The sequence below is a fragment of the Ambystoma mexicanum genome, chromosome 12 (genome assembly GCF_040938575.1).
Source record: "Ambystoma mexicanum isolate Mex_15411 chromosome 12, UKY_AmexF1_1, whole genome shotgun sequence".
NCBI classification, from domain to species: domain Eukaryota; kingdom Metazoa; phylum Chordata; class Amphibia; order Caudata; family Ambystomatidae; genus Ambystoma; species Ambystoma mexicanum.
The window spans coordinates 1,029,875,297-1,029,893,705 of record NC_090936.1 but is presented as its reverse complement, the minus strand read 5'-3'; the positions used below and the strand labels follow the sequence as shown (position 1 = coordinate 1,029,893,705).

The window sequence follows — 18,409 nt, the reverse complement described above, 5'->3', positions numbered from 1 at the left end:
AGTTAATGAGTCCCTTGTCCATCTCTATATGGTTGCAGGGCAAGCCAGGCTCTCCACAGTAGAGTCATGTAACGAACAAGAGTGTGCTAGTGGCTAGGCCTAGGGATTGTCTCCTTGTATAGAGAAAGCCAACAGTGTGTGGTACAGCAAAGCATGTGTGAGGTATTTTGAGCAGTCATTGTGAAGGACATTTTGCAGTTGCACAGATCAAATCATGCATTTGTATCCATATTCTCTCCTTCAGACCAAGGATGATGGTTTAAATTTCACATGAACGATCAAATATTTCTTGTGTGAGTGTAGTGTGATGCAAGTGTTCCCATATATTTCGGACTTGTCTCTCACTTGTCTTTTTGCATTGATTTAAATATATTTTCTAATGTATCAACAAGGTTTATTATGTTTTTACTTTAAACATTATTATTTCTGATGTTTGTAGACTTTATATTTTTGTTTGTTTAACCATAATTCTTTTGTTAAAAAAAATAAATTTGAAATAATTTCTTTTTTTACGGTTACGTGATTATTGATTCTGAGTGTTTGTTGTAATAATAGAGTGTGCTGTAAGAGTATGTAGTATACATGGGTGGCATAAGTGCATTTTGCATAACAGAACATTGAAAAAGTGTATGTGTCATAAGTGTGTGTGCTGTAGGTTTGTGTTTTGTAAGAGCATGCATCATAATATTGTGTGTCGTGTGCTTTGTAGAAGCCTGTGTTGTAGGAGCGGGTATTGACAGAGCATGTGATTTAGGAGCATGTAGCATAAGAGTGAGTGGCATAAGAGTGTGTGTCATCGGGTGGCGTGTTATAGGAGCATGTGCCATAGGAGTGTGCGTCGTATGTCCACATGTTGTAGGTGCATGTGGTGTAGGTGTAGGTGGTAGAGGTGCAGGCATGATATGTGCATGTGTTATATAGGTGCATGTCATGTTGGTGTACGTGTTACTGGAACATGTGTCAGAAGCATTTGTCAGCAGTGTGTGTGATAACAGTGTGTGTCTGAAGAGTGTGAGTAATAGCAATGCATGTCATATGTGTGTGTATTTTAGGAGTATGTTTTATAAGAGTGTGTTGTATGACCATGTGCTGTAGGAGCAAGTGTCATAGGAGCCTGTGTGGTAGGAGCACATGTCGTAGGAGTGCATGTTATAAAGGTGTGTGTTGTAGTAGCATGGATTGTAGGAGGGTGCATAGTAAGTGTTTGTGTTATTAGTCTCCATATACATAATTCTAATTTCACAAATGTATGTGTGTGTAGTGTTTTAATATAACATGTACCTCCATTCTGCTCATGTATTGTATGCCTCCAATACATATGAAAGCTCACATTGAAGTCAACTTTATTAGAGGTTTCCATGACTTCTCCAATTCTTACATGTATGTATTTTATAGGTCCTGAAAACGTACATCAAGGTAAGACCTGGCTTTACTTAAAGATGTAAATTACAGTTTGTATGAAAAATGTACATGTATTGCATCCCCTGAAATCTAGCATCAAAATCAGCTCTGACTGATATGAGTTTTTAGATGTAAACTGTGCAGTGTAAGAACTGTGAAACTCATATTCCTCTTGGTACAGTTCAGATGAAAAGTGTAACATGTTTAATCCCCTTAAAACTGACATTAAATTTAGCCATGACTTGCCTTTGATGTGAGTGTTTGGGAGATGTTAATTCTGTAATATACGAACTATAAAACTCATACGCACTGCTTTGTGTTTGCTGCACATGTTGTAGGTGTCCGTGTGGTAGGGGTATGTGTTGCAAGAGTCTGTATCATAGGACAATGTGTTGTAGAAGCCATGTCATAGGAGCATGTGTTGTGTGTGTAGTAGGAGCATGTGTAGTGGTGTCTTGTGTCATAGGAGTGTGTTTTGTCGGAGTATATGTAACAAATGTCTGTCTCGTAAGAGTGCGTGTGGTTGAAGCATGTGTTATAGGGTACGTGTCATATGTCAACCTGCTATGTTCAGTAGTTATGTGTGTAGCAGGTCCGTGTGTCATAGGAACATTTATCGAAGGAGTGTGTGTAGTAGGAACACGTGTCACAGGAGCATGTGGTGTAGGAGTGTGTGGTAAGTGTGTGTCATATTCTGATCATGCATTGTATGTCCATGATATGTATTAAAGCTCACATTAAAGTTAAATTAACTTTAATTGGAGTGAACATCAACCTACAAATGTACCCGTACAGCAACCAGTTTCTCCTGGTTCCACATGCACCAACAGCGAGAACCATGCTTTAACATTTTCCCACTATTCCCACTAACCACCCATCCATTTTTTCTGTTTCAGATCCACGCAAACACCTGGAGACCATGAACATGACAGCAGGGTATGACACAAATCCCAATAACATAACACAGCATAGGTTGAGGTCATTTGAACATTAGGGGATGTGGTCACAATACAGATGATCTCTGTCGTAGAGACATTAAAGAAGAGGTTATTTGCAATGATCCAATCTTGCATTTTGCTGGAGGAGTTCAGTGATATGAGGGAAGTTCCTTTTCAGATTCCTGGTTCAGTATTACCTGTGAGTCATCAAAATATGGTTGGAACAATTCTGAGAAATGTAAATGGTATCTGTTAGGGGCTTAATGTAAACATTAAATAACCATGTCGACAATATTTGACTTTGGGGAGCATCTCACTTCAAGGAGCTGAGTTGAAGTCCCCTACTTGGACCCTCACTGTTCGATCACCTTGGTAGTTGGTGATCCACCATCAAGGCAGTATCATCTGTTGCCATCTGTATTTTCAATCTTTATATTAGTTTCTGATTGACTGTCCCTCACGCAGCTGATAGGCAAAGGAGCACGAAGGATGTTGGTATGTAGCTCTCTACATTTTATAGAATTGCTTCTTTATGCAAGGAAGACTTGTTTCTGTTCCTGTTAGAGCTAAAACTACACTGTATTTCATGAAGTGGGAGATGATCTTTCATCTGATGGACCAATTGGGCTGTAGTCTGGTTCTTTAGGTAATTATATGTTCTACAAAATGCTTTAATCAACAATGTTCACCAATTAGATTTAAAACAGTCTACAACGTTTGCAAACCAGAAAACATATTGGAAATAACATAAACGCTTTGCTTTGATTTTCATATTTAAACAGTCTCAGACTGGCCTATAGGGTAATATGCCCATGGCCGAGCCAAATACGCAAAATGCTGGTGTGGGTCAAAGTGGCCACTTTTCTGGCCAATGTGGGCCAGTTTGATGAGTTACTTCAATATGGGACTAATAGTTTTGACCAGTGTTGCTGAACAAATAGTCTTTAAAATGCACAATTTTCATCACATTTTCTCAGAAATCTCCCCTTTTGGTACTATTCAAGCAGTGTCACAAAGGAACGAATTCCCATTTGCAACTGTGGGCCACCTTTTCGCTCATGCCCGAGACAATTGTATGTCCCAGTCCGACCCTGCATGTACATTAGCTGCACTGGCATATCATACTCCAAGCTATTACTCTATTTTCTTTTCACATTCTTATTGTTTCTCTCCATTTCTCTCCCTCTTGTACTCCCTCTCCCTGCCTCACTCTATGTAGCTTTCCCTCTCCCTCTGTAGGTGAGGGTCACGTTGCCATGTGTCTGTTTCCTAGAACCATCATAGGCATTGCTGTGAACAGCAACATCAGAGAAAAACACAGATATCTTGAAGGATGGGAGGGGTTGGAGGGTGCTATCTTTTTATGTTAAAATTAGAATGAGGGGTGACAGCAACCGAGGCATCGCTTGAGGTGGGGATTGTATCAGAGATCATAATAATGGTGCATTGTTCATATGTGGGAGGTCATTGGGACGCCGTTAGATAGTATGCATGGTGCTAGGATTCTGATCAAATGTCGAGGGTGGCCGAGGAACAAGTTGCATGTTCACAACTGTGTCTGTTCTTTTACACGTTTTTAAGTAATAGTTTTTGTGGCCAGAACATAAAATAAAACATTTCCTTGATGCTCATAGAAGGTAAAATAGAAATTCCTGTTTCATTGCAGTGTGACTTTTACCAAGAAAAAAAGCACATTTTAAGAGACAAACGGGCTCATCCAAAGAAGCTATTTCAAAAAAGGAAAACATTCATGTGTACTTAGAGTAACCATGAAACGTTCCTTCTCCAGTGCTGCAGTGAAATGTTGGAGTGCACTTCCTACAGAAGTTCGTTTGATTCAAGGAATACAGGAAAGTTTAAACAGCTTGATATCGAATGTACGGGTTTGATTGATTATTGGTCGGTTTTTTACTGTTCTGTTGTTGTTTGCATACTTTGTAATTTAAAACGGTAGCACAGACTGTGTTTGCTCTTGTATATAAGTATTATTGTACAGTGCTCTGACAATTTGATTGCCATTTTAGCGCTTTATACAAACTTTCCATAAAATAAAATAAAATAAAATAAAATACTTGTAATAAGAACATCACTCTTGCCTTATTGTGCCAAGTATATTATAAAAAGCCAGAATAATCATATAAATGATTATCAGGTGGAAGATTATTGTAGTGAAGTGACTTCCAGGCTTCTCAAGGTTACTTATTTTGCTTATTACAAGTACTTAAATTACAGTTACATTAGGAAAGGACATAAGTGGACAGGACATAACACTGGCTCCCATCACCCAGGCTGGGAGTCCTAACTGCCTGAGCATGGAACCCTTGGATAAACATTCTAACAATCACAAGGCAACACTCCACATGACATCACCAGTTCATCACATACACAGGAAGGCACAATATAAACATTATTATTAAAAAAAATGCACAGTGTGTTACACTCATGTTGTAGTATTTTAAAATACCCTAATGAAAAAGGGGAATGAGATAAAAGGCAAAAATGAGAGTGCCTGGCTGTCTTTCATAAAGAGCATGTTGGGAACATTTGAATGACTACAGATCTTTATATTTTACACACATTTATGTGACAAAAAGGTTGCATTGTTGAATCACTAAATGCATAATCCACAGTGGACAACGGTGCAAAAATGACCCGAACATTACAACCTTCAACTATACATATGTATTCAGTCATTTTAGGAACTGCATGTGAGGATTGTAATTGTAACTGTAATTGTAATTGTTTATTTGTAAAGCGCGTATACACAAGTGAAGTGCTTCAAAGCGCTTCAAAGGATAAAATGGTTGTGACATTCATCACTCCATTGAGGGACAGGGGGGCACAAGCAATGCAGAATTGTAGAAGCAAATACTACATTTATTTGTATATGCTGAAAAACATGTCAACTGAGACTTTGCCCTAGAATGAGTTGGTGGGTGGTGCGGTTGTAGGTGATCTTCATGTAACACTACCTTGCAAAACCTCTGTAGTTGCAGTATAATTTGTGACCACCTTGTTACATGTGGAATATCTCTGATGCACATCCCCGATAAGCATTATGCCTTGTGAAATGCAATAGACAGATGGTTATGCTTTCCAAATGTGATATGAAACCCCAAAGCCTGGATTCCAGGCATAGTTCATGATATACATAACAATAAAATAACCACATTACAAGGAATCTCAGCAGGAGGAAGACAGATAATTGTCAATTAAAAAAGGAGCAATGCAGCGAAAGCGAACCAAGCTCTGAACAGAAGGCGAAATAGCACAGTCAAAAAAGAACACATAGGATTATTTTAGACACACACACAGACACAATTCCACACAGACACACACACACACACTAGAGATAATGTTAAATCTTAACATAGCACACACAGTATACTGAGTCACCAATTATTTTAAATACTAGCAGAATCATTTGTGTGGTCCGAAGTGAGCGCCGAATGAATGAATATTACATTTTGTGCACATTGTTTTAACGCACCATGTGATTTTGGCAGTTTTGTGACATAGAAAAAATTAGGCTGCTCACGGTGTGCAGGGCATAAACAGACAGAAGCTCTGTGATGAAAATACTTGTGCACGTGGTTAAAATCAGATTTTTATGCTGCGAGTCACTGTGATCCTGAAGGTGAGATCAGGCATCTAGTTTAATCTGAAGTGATGCTTGTTGCATTTCAATGCAGTGTCCTAATGTTGCAGATTGATGAGGCCACCAGGGTCTCTTCAATCATGGGTCGATGATGTAGTGGTTTAAATTCTTCTGTGGAGGTGAGCTTCTTGTTAGATTCCATTCCGCCAGCCTTAGAAGCGAGATCTGTCTGATTTCGAGCTGCTTCACCCCAATATGCCGTTCTGCCACCTCCGCATATGAAACATAGCAGCACAAAGTTACTCATGCCACTGCGCAAACCTAGCATAAATCGAAAAGACCCACCCATAATTTGTTGTTCTGCTGCGTTCACTTAGCACAAATTGACAAGAGTGGCACAACGTTTCTCATGCCACTGAGGATCAAAAAAACATGCAAAGTTTCTCGTGCTGAAGTGTGAAATTAGTACGGATCAGAAAAAGGGCCACGCAAAGTTTCTCATGTCACCGCACGAAACTAGCACGCATCAGGGAAATTACTGTACAGAGTTTCTTGTGTAGCTGCATGAAACTAGCAGAGCACAACTAGCACGGATCGAAAAAAGAACTGTACAGACTTTCTCATGTCGCTGCGTGAAACTAGCATGGATCGAAAAAGAGTTGCACAAAGTTTCTCATGTCGGTGCGCAAACCTAGCAGAAACTGAAAAACTGCACACAGTTTCTTGTGACACTGTAAAACTAACACAGTTCTGAAAAAACACACAGTTTCTCGTGTCTCTGCACAAAACTGGCATGCATCAGAATAAAAATACCCATGCAAAGTGTCTCATCTTGCTAAATCAAACCAACATGGAAATGAAACGCCATCCTCTATGTGAAACCGAACAAAACCGGGTGAAAACCATAATACTGATTTTGTGGAACAGGCAGAAGCAGATGTCTGTGTAAATCTCACACTTTAATTCACAGGCAGAAACTTTGCAGACCCTTAGACTGCATCACAGATGGCAAATCCTCAAGTTTATGCTTGAGTTCTGGGTAAATTACACAGAAGGGACCTGTTACATTTACAGTTTTGAGTAAACACGTCCCCTATTCATAAGAGTGTGAAAGGTTGGGTTACTCACTTGTATGTCACCCTTTTGGTTGCATTTACAACAGATTCCTATGCAAAAAGGGTTTCATGTGTTAAAATTGCGGCAAAAATGGCCGTGTACACAAAATATCGCTGCAAATAGGCTGTGGTTTTGGCGCTGCAATCCATGCAAAGTATGCGGGGGACTCCCCCCTAATCCTCGAACCCATCATACCACTTAAGGAGAGCGGGGGACACCTCCGCCATCCCCGCTCCCCTTAACTGGTGTACACCTTCAACGGGTCAAAGCAGAGCATTTCTGCTGCAATTTTCTGTACAGGTGACATTTTTGGCGCGATTTTATCACTGCATGCCACAGAAAGCAGGCGGATTCCATAAGAATTCACAGCATTTGTGCTAGCATCAAAATGCATGCTGCCACACATGCTGGAGTGCATGTATGATGGATAGGAATACTTTTACACATTAGAGGTCCATCATTGCTCATTGAACATGAGCCCTACAATAGGCGCCTAGCCAGATTCAAAAGAAAAATAACAGTATGTTCTGCCTATAAACTATAATACCAGTTCCACTGTTCCCCTTCCCTCTGTGTAATCAATCAAGCAAATCAATCAGAGTTGGATACAAGCAGAGATCCTGGTGTAATCTGCATGTTCTTCTGACATACATTATGCAGGCAGATCCCATAGGTAGCCACGGAAATGGATCCTGTTATGCTCTTACATGATGAATGGCATTTACGATGGTTTGAATGTTTAGCTATAAACCTGCGTGGAAACCGGGGACCGCCTGGGTGTTAATGCATTATTTACACTTAAACATGCAAACACACAATATTGCACGAAGAAAACTGCATCTGCCTAAGTCTGCAACTAAGTGCTCCTCTCTGTGCAACATACGGGCAGACCCTGAATGAACTCCTCAGTGTTATTTTATGTTAATACAATAGTACATGTTTATTGGGTATTACCCAAATTGTTCGTTTACAATTGTTCGAATGAACAATTGACCGAATTTAAAGGGTCACAATTGACCTTTTCACAATTGACTGTATATATATATATATATAAATATATATATATTTATATATCTGTTTGGTAATATATATTTATTTATATATATAGGGGTTTTGGGGGGTTTGGTGTTAGGTGGGGGGTTGTGGGGGGTTTCCCCCCACATATATGTTACAATTGACCTTCACAATTCGGTCAATTGTGAAAAGGTCAATTGTAATTCGAACAGTTGTAAAATGAACAATTCGTATACAACCGTTTATTGGCCCCAGCAGAACAGGATGAACCTTCTGTGATTTAAATTAATGTTATGCACATTGGACATAGACATTTAAAGCAGACATTGAGCTTCACGAGTAATTTTTCCAGCTTCGGATAGGAGGAAGTGCAAGTGTGAAATTGCACGAAGATAACGAGAAGGGAATAGTGTGCGACCGAAGATTGGGGGGGAAAAAAACACGTGTTACCAGATTTCTAATGTATTCAGAATGGAAATTACTGATTCATAAGCAGTTAGCAAGATTCACAGAAAATGAACAGTCTTTCTCTTTCTTCCCAATTTCCATAAAATAATAAGAGCATCTCAAGTATAGCAAACCCCAAGAAGGAAAATCACCCTTTCAACCTAGGAGAAACATTCAGAATGAAAGCCTTACTTAAGTACTTCCTTCATTAAAACATCTTTAATTAAGTGTGTTCTTCATTCACCACAGGAAACCTGAAAAAGAAATAAAGAATGCACAGGAGGATTCTGTTACAGGCCCTAAATAACATGATCCGTTCCAGAATCTTGTTTCAGAATTCACAGAATCGCTATCTCTGTCCCTGTGGACAAGAGTTGCGCTGCCAGTTCCGCATCTGCTAAAGACATGCAAGCCATTTCTCACAACCGCGGAACCATAGAAAAACACCAATATCTTGATAGAGAGGGGGAGGGGGATTTTGTTCTTGTTCAAAGTCACCCGTCAAGGTTTGAAGATGTCTGGTACCTGGAGACAAACACTGACATTGTGCTTGCCCAGCAGTAATGATGCCTTTACATTGAGGATACATGGTGCTTAAGGGGCAGGAGATAGGAATGGGGATGGGCTCTGCGCGTGGGTGCTTGGATTCTCACAGACATTGGAAAGGACCAATGAGTCAGGCTCCAGAGTCTACAATTGTACATCTTAGTTTTTTATTATTTGATCATTATTAGTGTTTGTGCATGCTGGAACAAATGTGAATGTTCAGCAGCACTACTATTTAATGAAGGTCTAGCATACAAAATTAAACATTGCTTTGGTGCTCCATGAAGAAACAGATCACTGGTTTTATCTGAGGTTGTCCCTTCCCAGGAAGCAAGGACGTCTTCAGAGACAAAGCATAGTGTATTTTAAAATGCAACTTATTTTTTCAAAATGTGTTACCTGCCTCTTTTTTTTTAAATTCGAGTATGACAATTTCTAATGATCAATTTCAATATATAATGTAGTTCTAATAAGAACATTGCACATCTCTTATTGAGCAAGGCATATTATCAAATCCTAGAAGACCCATAAACATGCATTTTTAAAATGTATTTATTTATTTGCATATAGCTTAATCAAAGATTCAACCTTTTGCAAAATCAATCAACGTTTTACAAAAAAACAGTACTAAACGGACAAGTTAACAAAGTTGAAAAAAATAAAGAAGAAAATGTGTAAAACAAATGACCAATAAAAAATTACAAAGTTTAATACAACTTTCTTTCTTTGATTTAAGTTTCAGCAATTATGTCTTCTTCCATGGAGTTACCTCAAATTAATTACCCAAGTCCTGATCCAAAATCTAAACTTTTTATAAAGTCCATGACAGCAATCACTACCAAGTAGGGTGACCCATCAACAATCTGCCCCAAGCATGGCTTTCTGATAACAGGTTGTCATTCCAATATGCATAGCCTCGTACCCTCCTTTTGTACTTTTCAAAATACCCCTACAAGATTGGGCCTTGGGAGAAAAGGCTCCAATAAATTGAGTCAGGCCATACCTAGTGCTTAGGGAAACCTCATTGGGAAGGAAGCAATACCACACCCAAGTAGCATCGGATAGTTCCTGACCTATATCTGATTCTCATTTTGTATGAATGGTAGACCTATTCCCCAGCTCCTGTTGTATCTTGGTGTAAAGTCGATAATAGCTTGCGACCAATCATGTCTTGTTCAATAATATCTAACACCATTTGTGCCTCTTGTCCTAATGGAAATGTAGGACACTTTTTCCGGAAGTCCATGCTCATATGTATATTTTGGAACCGCAGTGAAAAACCTGCCTTCTGGGAACATGCCTCCTACTGTGAGTCTTATCTGAGCGTGCCAATTGTTGTGGGTGGGGGAGGGTTGCATGAACTGAGAGTGAGCAGCTCTGCCTGCTTGCTCCCAGTGGCTCTTTTTCTCACAGTGGAAGATGGGTCTTTGATGGCACCAACCACTGCCACGCAATTATCAATAACTGCAGAGCATAATTCACTGTCTGTCATGTTGTTTTACGGCTCCCCAGGCGCTGAAGCCTCGGAACGAGATCCGACACAGACAGAGAGCCAGTAGCTTCAGCCGCAGTTAAGAAAGAGTTAAAGCTGTCATTTCGGCAGGGTAGACTACGCTGACCCCGCCTCTAGAAACACCCCCCAGACTTGTGCAATCAAATGCAGGGTGGACAAGCCAAACTTTCAGGAGCAACAGACAGCGCTTCCCATTGAAATTCAAAGTAATCCTGTTCCTGCTACTTAGCCGAGTGAGCAGCCACGGGATACGGCTGAGCTGAAGCTGGATTCAAGCAACACTGTCAGCACCTCGGCCCTTGGAAAAACCAAGGGTGTCCCGGGCGTGCTTGGGAAGCCCAGATGACACGGCCAGAACCCATGAGCAGAGGCAACGAAAACAGTGCCACAGAGAAGGCTGCCGAGGTAAAACTTCTGCCTCTGTTTAAAGTTTTCTTCTGAAAGTTATTGGCAGACGTGACTTGAATAAAGCCATGGAGCTGCTGTAATCAGATGTACTAGACCCCAATGTAGGGTGCACAGTCCTGTCGGGACTGCAGTGCTCTGCAAGTTGTAGACTTTACAGTCCAGCAGGGGCGTTGCTAGGGGGGGGGGGGCTAAGGAGGCTATAGCCCCTGATCTTTTGGTTGTAGCCCCAGATAGAATCTCAGGAGCTACAGCCAAAAGGCTAGCTAGCCCCCAGTCCCAACAGTTCCACCATCAGGGTAGCCCCAGGTCTTTTCCAGACCTAGCAACTCCCCTGCAGTCCAGGGAGACTGGCGAGCCCCTTCCTGCACCTTAACACTGTGAACAAGAAAGCGAACATAACATAAACAGGTAGTACAGCAACCAAGGTTCACTCCCCTTCTCTTTACCTGACCCCAGTCTGTCTCCTTTCTTTACTTCTCTCTGCTTCCACTCCCTCTCTTTACCTCCGACCTGCCTCTTCTCTTTCCCTCTTTCTTGCCCCCTCTCACCATTGTTTCTCGCCCCCCTCTTCCCCAGTCTCTCCCTTCGGCAGCGTCCGTTTTGCGTGCCTCTTATTTGCAAACCAAAACAGCAGTAACATGATTCAAGCAGAGGGACTACAAACAGGTGGAGCGCCCTGTCATAAAAACACAACTGCCCCTTTGTCAGTGCGGATCTGTTGAGATTTTACGATTTTGAAAAGAGCCTTAGTTTAGCCTGATTTCCTAGCCAATATATTAACAACAGCGCATGCCTGTACATAAGTGTTTCTAGGCACGACAAGACAAGGAAGGGCAGACAGAGGGAGGACAAAACAAATGATCTTACTAGGCATTGTGTCATTCGGGAGGAGGAGGAAGGGGAGAGTGCAAGAACAGGTAAGTGCGGGGGAGGAGGGCGTTATTACTCCTGGATAAGTGTGTGGGGAGCATTATCTGACTACACTTATTGTAAAGTGTTATCTAAAAATGTAGATCTCAGGGACTTTCAATAACCAAATAAATACATGTATAATGCCATTTATTTTGGAGTTTTGCATAGTGCTGTACATCATCTCGCAATAGTTTCTGGGCGGTGCGCGTGGTAACAAAATCATCAAAAGCAGAGGAAAGCAAATCAGTTATCATGCTGCTGGAACAGCACCGTTTCGACAGCTCTGTTACTACGAGCTTCCTGAAGTTGAGGGTTGGGCTGAGCCTCCATATTTTGATGATTTTAATGGTCATAGGGGATCAAATTTGGAAAAAGCACACCCTCTCAACAACATACACACTGTGGTCCCAGGTGTTGGGCACGTCATTAACAGTCCATTAATATTAGTTGCAGAATATCCACTTGCCCGTCTTTCATGATGATGCTCCGAGTTTAAGTGGATGTGTGCCATAAAAGACTAAAACTGCTCATATGCTGGGCCTGCTTGAGCGCTGCGGTGCTGCCAGCTCAGGTAACGCTATACTAGATTGTGGTTAACATAACAGGAATTGTCCTCTATCAGAGCAACTTTCCTGCCCATTTGCAGAGCCCAGTACCTTAGACATCTTTTGGTTACTCTGGCCAGGGGGGCGGCCCGTACTTGCTCCGTGACTTTGTTGTAATTAATCACTGCCACTTCAGGTAATAAAACACTGTACACTAATAATGTCTTATAGAGTTTACTTACCAAAAATACAAATTGCATAATAAAGCCACATGACAGCATGTAAATACGTATAGCAACATGTTAAGCCAAAAGAATATGATTGTGGCTTTAATGGTAAACTTTAACTCCCAGAATGCAAGATAATTCCAAACTGAGAAATCTAGTTAACCCCACGGTACTTTCAGTGATTTAGGACATGAAATAAAAGAAGTTGTGTAATAAACAAAGATAGATATGTGCGCTCCTTCCCACTATCCCGTGCCAGCAGTTGCTGCAGCCCCAAAGATGTGACATGGAGCAGCAGCAGTGTGATGGGCTCTTATTGGGCCGATCTAGCACTGAGTTGGGCCGCTGGTGCCGTGGCGCCGCCGGGGTTGACATTAGTGAGCCAAGAATTTTTGGGCCCTGGCACTTATTTTTGTACAAATTAAGCACTGGGTATAGGGGAATAGGGGACATCCTTACTGGGTATGCCTACCTAAGTGGATCGTGGATGACAAAACCCTGTTCACTCACACCTTGGCCAGGGAGGTAGAGTAAGGAAGTTGAACACACTTGATGAAAAAGGGTCCTAGGTGTAAGATTGAAGATCACAGGAAACTGAATGCTTTTTTCCATGCCCAGTGTCAAGGATCAATTTGCAACCGTATGGCAAATTGTCTCTGCAGGTTCAGAGCCATCCACCTAGCAGGGTCAAAGCCTGATTGGTCTTGATGTTTCATGTGCATCATCAGTGGCAGCAGTCTAGCGGCAAGGATCTTTGGCGAAAATGTTGGCATCAGTGTTAATGAGGGATAATGGGTGGTAGGGCGCCATGGTGTCCGATGGGTTATTCGACTTTAACAAGACCATTATATCACACACTGAGGAGTAATAGGTATATTACCAGATCATTGGAAACAGTGCCATCTAGGTGTCAGTTCATTTGAACTGTTCGATAATCTGTGCAATGACTCTAGAGGTTCTGGTAGGGGTCCTCTGTGTATTGGTGGATCGATACTGTTCCATATAAGGATCATAGTAAAGTCACCTCCCCATATAATCGAGAGGTCTACCCATGGGACCAGATTGGATGCCAGATGCGTATAAACTGCTAGATCATTTATGTTACGGGCATATGTATTCACTAGAACCACGTCAGTAGCTTCCTATTTGCCTTGCAATATTACAAACCTAACACATGGATCTACTACTGAATGAGCAAGTTGGAAGGGGAGTCTGTGATGAATTAGTATAATTACCCATCAAGCTTGTGATGAGTATGTGGTATAATACCTAGTCCCCGCCCATCATGGAGCAAATGTAACATGGGTCGCGGCAAAAGCATGCATTTCCTGCAACATCACAATTTGGAGCAAGTGGCGATCAACACAGGCCGCTAGTTTCTTGGCCTTTACTGGGTGGTTATTACTGCATACATTCCAGCTGAAGAACGTGAGGGAAGCCAACAAGGTCACAGACTGCATACCAATATTTTGTTAATATTTTGGCATGTCGTCTTACACTGTACTGTAACGCACGTGAATTCTTGTATATTGTACCACCATGATGATGCAACCTTACAACGTGGTTCAAACTCAACCCTCCCCCACCCGCATTGTCCAAAACAACTCGACAGTGAAACCCTTACCACCCCTAGCCCAACAATCGAATATTGAAAATTCATGGGGGCATTGTGAGCAGCACGGTAACCCTTCCGTGCATGTGCTCAACACCCATCAATACAAACTCCAAGCTAAATGGGGCCCACAGGGTTCTCTGCAGCATTAGCTGACCTTGATAGCGTTAGGTCTCTTCCATTACAGAGATTCCTTGCTCTGCTTGCTTCTTCAGAGACACATCTCTTTATTTCGGGATCCTCGCTGCTATGGTGGACTTGATGAATGTTTTGGCATCTTCTGGTGATGTAAAGAAGTGTGTGCGCCACCCGAATAGCAGTCTGAGTTTGCACAGGAACAACATCAATTATTGCACCTGCCTTTTCCTAAGGAGCTGTTTCACCCCATCAAATGATCTGCAAGCAGCTTGGACAGCCGGTGCAAAGTCTGGATAGATATACATCCTGCCGGATTCAAAACACAGCTCAACTCACTCTCTGGATAACTTCAGTATCAGATCCCTGTCTCTATAGCTTATTAATCACGTGATAATGGTTTGTGGTGGGGACCCAGGTTTAAGGGGCAGTTGCAATGCCGTATTTCCTCTTTCGACCATCAACTAGTAGGTGAACTGCGTTTTATTCAATGTCACTGAGCCAGTTCCTTTTTGTCTATCTCCATGGCTGCCACTCTGTCTTCAGTGGCACTGATTCGGGTTTCTGCTTGGGTAATACAACCTCTTTCCCGCTCCAGTTTTGCTTGCAGGAAACTAACATTCGCTGATACGTCATCTAGTTTGGTTTTCACAGAGGCAAATCCACTCTGCATAGCTGCAACTTGGGCAGCAGCATCGCTGCCAGAGGAGGACCCCCGGCAATGGTACTTGTGTAGCAGTCCATGGGCCATGTTTTTTGTTGGAGCCTATGATCCTGTCTCACCAAATAGGGTCGCACGAGGAAGGACACGTTGTGGTGTAGTTGCCCTAGTACTGCCCTGCCAGTGCATTTGCACAGCCAGGTACCAGATTCCAGCATTACACTTTACCATCCCTGAAGCTACCCCAGGTGTAGGAGATGGCCCACGCCACCAGGAGGGATTCTGGTTCGCACCGGGACCTCAGAGTCACCGTACAGGGATAGGATAAAGGACCCAACACTGCACAGACCCAGGGACTTAGCAGGTCCACAGTGCCACCCACTCTGCCCTATGCACCAGTTTTTGGATCAAGCCTAAGTGACGGTAGAAGAAGAGCAAGACAAGTCTCCCCCAGAAGACACAGGCCACCAGCTCCATGGTCCAGCAACTGTGGTGTAGGATTTGCCTCTTATTGATGATCCAGTTGTCAGTCCATGCTGTAGGGCTGCCTGCCATTCCAGCCACCAGCATTAAATGGGGTGGGGGCACCCCCCAGAATCGCTTGCAACCAGGAGCACTGACAAACAGCAGCAAACAGCAGCAAGGCCCTCCACTTCAACTTGGGGGTGATGTGATGTCCAGGCCATCACAAGGATGGTGCAGTCTTGCCCTCAGCGCTCCCGCCAAGGCAGCGAGGTAGGGAGGTGCCCCAGCAACTTTTCGGCCCAGGGTATGGGCCGTGCAGAGGCACATACCACCCGTAGAACATATCCCCATGTGGGCCACCACAGAGATGAAGAAGGGTGGCCGTGCGGCCATATGCTGATGTCTCATCCACAGCCGCATAAGGACATGCTGCAGCTCCTGCCACCCGATCACCTCCATCGGAGAAGCTCCGCCACCAACACTCAGGCCTTCAGGGCGCACCACCACTGCTTTGATTGGTGCCCCACCGGAATGCATGGGACAAGGGCACCAGGTTCGGCTACCAGCACTGGAAGGCTCTGCAGGAGCTCAGGAGCATGTATGCGGACTCTGAGCAGAAGCATCAGGCCAGGAAAGCAGGATACCAGCTAGGATTTTCAGACGGGTGGTGGAGTTCTGTGATTAAGTGGCCCTCTGGTTGCCGCTCAACAGTGCCCCCATCTCTCTGTCTATCTGAACAAGTACCCCAGTAAAACATAGGACCAGCTCATCAACACATCATGCACTTAGTTATGTGGGAGAACATAGAGCTTCAACAAGAAATACTTTCCATAGGAACATATGGAGGCCAGAGCAGCCCCATTGCTGGTTGCTTTAAAATCATAGCGCATGGTTAATTAAAGCATTATAATGCCCTACAAGGGGTGGCAGGAAGTTAGTTACATAGAAACAGGATACTGCTGTCATGCACAAGTGACATGGAAGATAAATTAACAGTACTTGCAACATCTATAGTATAAAGTGGAGATGTGTACTTGGTCAAGATTGATGTTGGAGGGAGGACACCTATATAAATTACCCTGGATCCTTCCTCATATATACACCTGATTTGTTTTTATATTTGCACACCGGGGGTGGCACTCAACCAATCAGGGAGCCGGAAACGTAGGTAAGAACTGCCAGTGTCCTGCCCGCATTCTACCAGCAACCCCATGGCCCTTACCCCAGCATTGACATTTTTTAGGTGCCTCTGCATATTGGCCCCCTGCCCCTCCCAAACTCCTCTCCTCGCCCAGTACCTGCCCCACTTGATGCACATTATATCCTACCCACCCCACTTATCTACTGTGGGTCCTGGCATCTGGCTCCGCCACTCCATCCCGCCTCAGCTGCCCCCATAGAAATAGAAAAGGGGTGTAATCTTTTTTCTATGGCAGCGGCCATCTTTTTTCTTCAGTATGTGCAGAGCCTGTCTTCCTTAAAATAAAAACAAGTAGAAAAAGAGTGTGCACCCCGAGCAGAGTGCTAGAGTGTGAATAGCTATCACCCCCTTGTCAGGAGCTGTGCTGGGCTTGTAACAGACCTGATCCCGCACAAAGCCATTTGCATTGCTCTAGGTACATATCTCGACAAGGGGATGTTGCGAACACTGTTGCATTCTGTTTGCCCAGAGTGCTGGATGATTGTGTAACGAAGAACGTGTGTTTTGTGATACATCTAACATTGACGGTTGCCTTTCATAGAGTCTCTTATTAACTACTTTCTAATCCTTGTAATTAAAATAAAGACTCCCATTTTATACACACTGCTGTTCTGCCTAGTTCCTACTAAGCGTGTCTTCATATTGCAGTGCAGAACATTACAGACACAATGACTGACCAAGTACACAAAAGCTTAAGTAACTTAGCCTGGCGAAGTAGCCACAGTGTTCACTGATCACAATAGATCTGAAGAAGTAATTTCAGGGCCATTATTTCAAGTTACTGAAATTGAACAGTGGTTATGTTCATGGGCTTTCTGGCACATTCCCTAAACCAGTAAGATTGTACACATTACCCTAGTTGGATTTGGGTTTTCGTCCTCGGATCGCTCTCGCTGTGCAATTTTCAGTCCATTTACGAGTCTGCTTTCAAATCTCATAGAAACTGTAATCCTTAAAATGCTGCTGCATTCTCCTCCACTTGTACGATTGCCAGAGGGAAGGGAAAGAGCCTGCGTTTATACACTGCCACTGTGAAGAGTGAGATTATCATCAGTGTCCTCTAACAATGTTATCTGTTCTTCACCTGTATGTCTGTATGCAGGTTTCTTGTATAACACTCAACAGTGCTTGGAGGCTATTACAAAGAGCTGTGGGGAGAGTAGAAAGGAAGGGAAATAAGAGAGAGGCGTGAAGGGTAAGAGAAGGGGCCAATGTACAAAGGCAAATTGAGGGGATGAGAGTGAAAGGAGCAAGGGTCTGATAGCGAGTTAGACTTTATGGAGAAAGGGATCTATGTGATCGCTGAGACCACACATAATTGCGACTGCCGAAAATGCCGACTTTTTTTTAATTAAACCCTCTTTGCACCACATAGATATGCGGGGGGAGACCCTGGCAGCCCCCCATACTACTATAATATCCCATACCCCCCCACATATATATGTGGTGTAAGGGGGGTTTAAAAAACAAAAGTTGTCATTTTTGGCCGTCGCAATTCTCAGGTCGACATTTGTGTACGATTCCTGGAGAAAGGAGTGAGAGGTCTGGAACATAATCTACTGTACCTCCCTCCACCCCCACAGTGTCCTAAGCAATCCCCCTCCCCCACCCTTTTATCTCTTGCTAGATGCATTAGAATAAAGAGAGCAGCAGGGGCACTGCAAGACATG

General features: G+C 43.0%; 1 long non-coding RNA gene across 1 annotated transcript in view; it reads left to right on the top strand.

The window, feature by feature from the left end:
• The first annotated feature begins 10,714 nt into the window (after positions 1 to 10,714).
• LOC138513081 (uncharacterized) overlaps positions 10,715 to 18,409 on the top strand; it is a 64,456-nt gene continuing 56,761 nt past the window's right edge. The window contains exon 1 of the long non-coding RNA XR_011281694.1: positions 10,715 to 10,978. This is a non-coding gene — a long non-coding RNA (uncharacterized lncRNA). The remainder of the gene's footprint in view (positions 10,979 to 18,409) is intronic.